We start from the raw sequence: 8,060 nt of genomic DNA, 5'->3' as shown, positions 1-8,060 counted from the left end.
TCATTATATATGTGTTACTCCTCAGTAAATTTAACTTTAAAAGTGTATTAAAAAAGAAAAATGTGTTTGAGATTTTTTGAATCTCAAGTCTGAAAAAAAAAATGTTTAAAAAAGAATTTATGCATCTTTATTAGGACAGGCACTCTGCTGGGATCTAGGAATACGGAGATGAAGGACTTCACGGAGCTTATAGTGCAGCAGAGGGGAGAGGGGAGACAAAGCCACTGCTCCGAGGAGTAAGTGCATTGGTGGAGATACGCACCGTGGGCTGCAGCCACAGTGGAGTGCCTACATTCAGTTTCTGAGAAGGATGATCTCCCAGAAATACTTGAGCTGAGCCAAGATACTGGCAGTCTTAGCCAGATAGGAGAGAAGGAAATCCTTACCTAAGGAAGTAAAAGGTACAAAAAGAGAGAGAGAAGGTTTTAATGGATCCGCTCTAGTTTTGAAAATGAATAATATAATGAATAGGAGAAATTTTAGACAATATGAGCCCTGGCCAGGTGGCTCAGTTGGTTCGAGTGTCACCCCATATACCAAAAGGTTGCAGGTTCAATTCCTAGACAGGACACATACCCAGCTTGTGAGAACCTGTATAAGGGGCAACCAATCTATGTTTCTTTCTCTTAAAATTAATTTTTAATAAAAGCATATCCTAAGGAGAGAATTAAAAACAAAACTTAGACACTGCATCAGAAAATGAATGCCATGGCAGTGAGACATATTAAAATGTGAGTTGTTCTTTCTAAGCAAGTATAGATGATCTTGATAATTCAGAAAACTGAATTCATAAATAAAAAGGACTGTTACATATAAGAACATGCATTCTTTGCTTTAGCATAGTGATTTATCAATTCTTTAGTGACTCAAAGATCAACACAGACTTTAGTGATCTGTTGCATTTCTAATATCTACTTCTTCACTACTTCATGTCCTAACTGTTTACTTCAATTTGTTTGAATAGCCTGACTTCAATTTTCTTCTTCCTATTTTTTTCACTTTTTAAAGAAATATTAAACGCGCAAAAATCTGGTTGTCTGCCATACTATGTCATTGTGGAACACACAGATATTATTTAGCATAATGGGTTCCTTCATAGTACAAAAGTCTCTTCCCAAAGATGCAACAAGAACAGTACAATCTGACCATCTAATAAAAGCATATACGTCGCCTCACAAAATAAGTACCTGCAAGTTACTCCATAATATTCCCATTTCTATTTCATTGGCCAGAACTTAGTCACATGGACATACCCAGCTGGAACGATGAGAAATGCAGTTTTTATTCCAAGCAGTCAAGGGCCAGCTGCTAGAGATGAAAAGAAGGGGAACTGTAGGGTAATCAGGAGTCCCTGAATCAAAGAAGAGATCCCTTATTCCTCAGAGTACTGGGGCCATAGAGATAAGGCATTTTCTAGTTAAAACATGAACTCTAGAATTTACTTATAAAAATTTTCTTCTGATTTGGAGGCATTTAAAAAAAGATTTTTTTTAAATCGAATATAACCCTGGAGCATTGCAGATTACTTTACAAAGTACTAAAGTCAGTTCCTGGCACAGAGTAAGTGCTAGATAAATACTGGCTTTTTGTCATGAAGCCATAAAACTTTATTGCGGCAAAAATGATAGTAATTGAATCTAATCTTCGCCCCCTCTCCCGAACTCTCACTGACAGTCTTGGTAAGCTAGTTAAAAATAAGGAAGTGAATTTGGTACAATAATGCTATACAAAAGCAAAAAGCATTTAATAATATGTAGAGTATCCCCCAAATATGTGTACACACACTGTGATTATAAAAGCAGTGTATATTAAAATACATTTCACTTTCAAAATTGAGCTATCAGCAGTTAAAATGTGTATACATTTTGGGGGGAACAACCTGCATTTCTAAAATGGGGGAAATGTCTTTGATAGAGGTGTGTTTTCTTTTAAAATAGTTTTTCCCATTAAATTCCACCTCTGAGGCCTTCCTTAAAGCTTCCAGGGCAGGTGGCTTATCAAAGGTGCCTCAGGGGCTCTGCCTCTAACAACTGCAGCTTTTTGTGTGAATTCTTTCTTCATTTGCAAAGGTTAATGTTTGTATTCCTGCACATGACAGTGCCAAAACTTTCCAAGCAAAAGTTCTATCTGTATATATGTTTATTTTCTAATTGTTGATCATTAATTTGTTATAACCTGGCACATCTTTTTTCTTTTTTTCTTTTCTTTTTTTTTTTTTAAACAAATTGGTTACATTCTTGATAACAACAACAACAACAAAAATTAGTTGCCTTTTTGGGGCACTTATCCAGTAGTCTTTCCAAAATTTGCACAGCAATATATCAACAAGAACTGGCTTTCTTTTATAAATTCAGGTTTTCATAACCAAGAATGTCACTAAAAACTGGGTGAGAAAATGCATTTAAAGTACAGCTTTCCGTGCACCTTTTGCTCTGAACCACATTTCAAGGATACTATTTTGTTGCATATGTACTGTTCTATTTTGGTAGACATATCCTGATGGCTAATTTTGCAAGACAGACCTGAAAACCTAGATAAGATTGTTGCTCTGTTATTTTATTTTATTAGAAAACATCCTGAGTAATTTCCATAGCATCAAAATACCCTGGGGAGAAAGAGTAATAACTACATGTTTCCATTAATTGCAATGTAATAACAAATAGATACTAGCGAGGACATTTCCATTGGATTTTATTTTTCTAGAAAATTAAATAGAAAACAGCATTGCAATTTACTTAGGAACAAACCGTTCTGAGAACTGAATTCATAACGAGGCCAAAGACTAATCACCTGAATTATTATACAAAGGAAACAAATTTGCCTCCAAACAACCTTAAAAAGGAATCAATCCAATAGAACTTGGACCACTTTAAGAAACGAATTTACCTTCTGGGCACTCTCAGCAAAAATAAAATCTTTCAAGTGTTTCCTTATCCACTAACAGGTGTAAAGCATTAGCAATGTTCCTGACATCTTTGTCTCACAGCTAAGCACAGTCTGAAATCAATAACTCGGGTTTTATTCCATCTCTTCTCCTTCCAAAGACCTCATTATCACAGGAAGTAGCTCCAAGGTCTCCTTCCAAGAATAATCCTTCTCTCAGTCTCCTTTCCAAGTCGCTTATTCTTTCCAAGGTTAGATTGGGACCTGTGGGCAAACTGGAAGCCAAATAACTTAATGCCACCTTCAAACCGCAATTTGTAAATATCTATTCAGCACACAGTGTCAGTGGTATGAAGCTGATGACCTAATAAAAACGCTATGCCCTTCAAAAGAAGTGGCACTGGATAGGACATAGCACTTTAACTTATTTGGAAGTGTTTCTTGAGTTGCGATTTTCTTCATCCCTTCATTTATTGGTGATGAAAAATATGTAACGAACATCACCAGAAATCAAATGCCATACACCTATTGCATGGTGTTTGCCAGGGCTTCCATACAAAATACTGCAGAATGGGTGACTGACATAACGGAAATTTATTTTCTCACTCACAGTTCTAATGGCTGGAAGCCCAAGATTGGAATGTTGAAGGTTTGGTTTCTTCGGAGGCCTCTCTCTTTGGCTTGCAGACAGCTGCCTTCCCACTATGTGCTCACATGGTTGTCTCTCTGTGTGTGCACCTAAGTGGTGTCGTTCTCTGTATCCTAATTTCCTCTTCTGTTCTGTTTTGTTTCTTTTCTTATAGCCATTTTCAGAGACCTTCATGACTTCCGAGTCTTTAAGGCTTGTCACATGGCTTGACTGTTGCCAGCTTTCTCTAAAATTTCTGCAGAAACACATTCAGGTCAGCAGACTCACTGGCTGGCTTCCAGTCTCCTCTTTTTATAAGGACACCAAGTATATTGGACTAGGGCCCATCCTAGGGACTCCACTATAATTTAATTAACTCCGTAAGGCCCTATTTCCAAAATTCGGTGACATTCTGAGGTGCTGGCAAGGAGATTGGTTACCAAATCCTAACAGTAACAACCTGACAAAGCATTTCATACTTCACTTTTGGATTCCAAATTATGTTCTTCTACACCAGAAAATTTGCAGAGACAGAAGGAACAAAAGACTCATTCACTAATTTACTTCTGGCTAACACAGTGTCCTGAGAAAGGGGGGGAGACACACCAGCAAAATAGCCCTTGCTTTTGTTAAGTGCTCATTCTCTCCTGAGCTTCCTTTGGGACTTTTGGAAGGTAACCTCTTGGGAGATACTCAAAAAGCTTTTTAGAAATGTTTTTATCATTCATTCCTTGGAAGCAGCATTATGTCATGTGCATCAGCTATGTCTGGGGCTCTAAATAACAGAAAATCTTTACTAAGAGGAATTTAAACAGCAAGCACATTTGTTATCTAGCAAGAAGTCCAGTGGCCGGCAGTTCCACGTCAGTGAGTTCAGCAGCAAAATGAAGATAGAACCCCATCTGTCCCCTCTGCAGAGTCCGGAGCTGGTTTCTGTCGTCTCCTGGTTGCAAGGTGGATGCCAAGCATCAGCCCCTCACACAAGTGCACTCAGAGGCTGGGAGGGAAGCCTTCATCCTCCGGTTGCTCTGCTCACCAAGGAGGAGAGCTTTGCCCGGATTGCCCTTCTACCTTCTGGTCCTCGAGGGCAGCAGACTATGTCATCTCAGATTTCAAGGCAAACCACCCCAAGGTAGGCTGCTTCCATGTGCCGATGTCTGAGCTGGATGCACATGAGAAGCAACAAATGCAGGGAGAGGCTTTTTCTGAATACGTCTTTTCTGTCAAAGACAGACCCTCCTAAAGGAATTCGATGATCATAAATCTCATCTGGGAGTTTCGTCACCAGGGAAGATTGGTTCTTGTCACAGGAGAAAAGACTAGAAGCCTTTAAGACACCATACCCAGGTAAAACTTGTCACAAACTATCCTACCTCCCATTTATTCTTCTAAGGGCCTGTTTATCTTTCTTAAAAATCATTTACTCTCCCCAAGAGGCCTACATCTCCCCTCCTTTTTTCCTGTTAGGGTGGTATTTTAAGCCTTAAATTCTAATCCACCTCAGGAAGCTAATAATTTTCCCCTGGGTATCTTCCATGTATACATAAGGTAAATTTATTAATAAACTTATTTGTTTTTCCCTGTTATTCTGCCTTTTATTGCAGAGATTTCAGACAAGGACTCAGAAGGGCAGAGGGAAAGTTATTCTTCCTCCCCTACAGTTCCAACTTCCCCTAACCATTCCCATTAATGGGAAATGACATTCATTCTCTCGCTTTTCATGCAAACACACAGCAGAGATGAACACGAGCTAGAGAGAAGTGCTTTCTAACTGTTGGCCTCACAAGGGCACAGCCACTTCAACAAAAATGTAATTTTTTTTTTATATTTTCCCAGAATTTTCATGAGGGAACTTGAGTTTATCCGCATCATTCTTTCCTTGTATTCTGTAATGTTCTCGTGCCATGTTTCAATGATCTATTCTTACATTTAAAAAAAAGTACTCCGCCCGGCTGGTGTGTCAGTTAGTTGAGCGTCATCCCATGAACCAGGAGATCATGGTTCAATTCCCAGTCAGGGCACGTGCCCCCGTTGCAGGCTCGATCCCCAGTAGGGAGTGTGCAGAAAGAAACCAATGGATGTTTCTATCTCTCTCTCTCCCTCTCCCTTTCTCTTCCTGAAATCAATAAAAACATAGTTTTTAAAAATTACCCCTAAACATGGCTTAAAACAATAATAGCTATTTCTTTTGCTCACTGATCTTGGGCTGCATGAACTCCACTGAGCAGTTCTCACTTGGAGAGTGTGCAGTGGCAGCCAGGCAGTAGCTGGGACTAGGTCACCCTGAAGGCTTCTTCACTCAGATCTGGCACCGGAGCTGGAACCACTTACACATCTGCAGGCCAGAACAGCTGGGGCTCCTTGGACATTTCCCTCTCTTTCTCTCTAGGAGGTCTCCCCGCTGGGTGACCTCAGGTGACTTTTTACATGGCAGCTGAGGCTTCATGAGCGAGTGTCCCACGAGAAACTGCGGGAAGCAATGTGGCCTTTTCCAGCCTCGCCTTGGAGGTCACACTGCATCTCTTCAGTCATATTGGTTCATCAAGGCAGCCACAGACCTCCCAGGTTCAGTGGGGGGGGGAACACAGACTCCAACTCTTGACATAGGAGTGTCAAAGAATTGGGGGATGTATTATTTCTACTGTTATCGTTGGAAGTATTACAGATGTCCCCTTTTGCTCCCCGGTTGACGGTGGATAGATTTTAAAGCACCACCTATCCCTTAAAGGTTGGCCCTCCTGTCATCCACTCAGCTGGACCAGCCTTTATTTACCTCTGGGTCCACAGAGCTTGCTTTCCATAGTTATCTGAACCTCCAGTCCCTCATCTCCCATCATTCTCCCTGCGGTAACTCCCACTCTCATTCCACAGGCCTCCTTCCCCAAGATGAACCGTTTACAGGGAGTAGCCATGACCTTTGTGAAAAAGGACCAGGACTTTCAGTGAAGGCCTAGTTATTTTGATAAAGCCAAAATCAATGCAGCTAAGACAAAGACTCTCATAACCAATGTTTCAAACCAATAAACGTATGAATCTTATTTTCTCTCACACATTTGAATCTCCAAAGGAGAAGGAAAATACAGATATCCAACTAGCAATGGAGCAGGTTGTCCTACAGAAACCTGGCTCAAGGCCGCCTGGCTATTAGATGTGTCCAATGGACAAGAGCAGAGAAACAAAAAGCAGGCGGGCCAGTGTGGAAGGCCTTTCTGAGCTGCCTGTTCTTTTATCCCTCTGAAGGTAGAGGATTGATTTTATATTGTTTTGTCCACATAGCAGAAAGGATGAGCATCTGGAATCTTCTCTCTCTCTCTCTCTCTCTCTCTCTCTCTCTCTCTACCCCCCCCTCTCCCCACTCCCACATCTGCTCCACTCCCCACCAAAGCCTCTCCACTCAGTATCAATCAAACTGACCAAATGAGAGCCTGGAGTAATGAGTATTCCTCAAAACAATTTCACACACAAAAATAAAGTTTCCAGCTTAACTATTTGGGAAGAAGGAGGACCTTATATATTTTATACATATTGGTAGAAGGAAAGGAATTCAATGGTGCTCAATTTAGGACACAGAGTCCACTATGTGGAAAGAAATTATTCAAGTTCCAAATATCTTTCAGTTTTAATTTATATTAAATTTATTTTGTGTTCACTAGTTTTGGTTTTGTTTTAAACAGGAAATGTTGAGGGAAATTTTAAGAAGTTATCTTTGTAAGTACACTTGAGAATACAAAACACAAGTTGTACAACTCGCTTTTTATAAAATGGAATGGAGATCTACCATAAAATATAAGTAAAATCTATGCTTATTCTGAATTTTATCATCATAAAATTGAGTTTCTATTTAACTCTGTGACTAAGATAAGGAAAGAGTTTTTAAAAAAAATTGTCTCACTATTTTTTAACATTTTTACTTGTAACCTTGATGTTATAAATATTTGTTTTTAGAAGCTGCATTTGTTGAAGTGTTGTAGGAAACTGTTCATGGCAAGTTGTAAACTCTGTTTTCCAAGGAAGGTTTATTTTATCCACCCACCTTGGACAACTGGTCCATTGATCTTTGACTTTGCAATCTAGTTATCAATAACAAACACACTATGTATAGGGTTTTTTTTTCTTAAGTTAGGAACATGATTGAAAGCATTCCTACTTATAAAAATTTTATTTACAAAAGAACATTAACAGACCAATTTTAAAACACAATGTAGAATCCCGATTTGCCATAACCATGGTCTGGACCATTTTATCAGGTGAGCCCGGGTGGAATCCCCTGCCGCTTTAATTTTATGACATTCAGCCTGGTAGAGGTCAAACTCTGAATAAGAAGCATGAGTGGAAGATGATTGGATGGCCAATCTCAAAAGAAAATAGTCTGGGAAAATGTTAGAAACATGATAGTAAAGGAAGAGAAATAATATAGGGAATTGTGAAAAAAATGTCACAATCCTATTTTGTGAGAATGTAACATTTACATCAACATTGAAACTGAAAACAAAGGAAATCCATAAGTATCTCATGAAGACTCTCAGTACCACCCATCAGATGATGCTCT

The 8,060-nt window shown here is 39.4% G+C and overlaps 1 non-coding gene across 1 annotated transcript; it reads right to left on the bottom strand.

Annotated features, from left to right (window-relative positions):
* Nucleotides 1–3,678: 3,678 nt before the first annotated feature.
* Nucleotides 3,679–3,809, bottom strand: LOC118706245. The gene has a single exon (XR_004983963.1). It is a non-coding gene; the product is annotated as a small nucleolar RNA SNORA33 (small nucleolar RNA).
* Nucleotides 3,810–8,060: the final 4,251 nt, after the last annotated feature.

This window comes from Pipistrellus kuhlii, unplaced genomic scaffold (assembly GCF_014108245.1).
Source record: "Pipistrellus kuhlii isolate mPipKuh1 unplaced genomic scaffold, mPipKuh1.p scaffold_m20_p_5, whole genome shotgun sequence".
NCBI classification, from domain to species: Eukaryota; Metazoa; Chordata; class Mammalia; order Chiroptera; family Vespertilionidae; genus Pipistrellus; species Pipistrellus kuhlii.
Note: the sequence above shows the minus strand (reverse complement) of the source record. Positions and strands in the feature narration are given on the sequence as shown.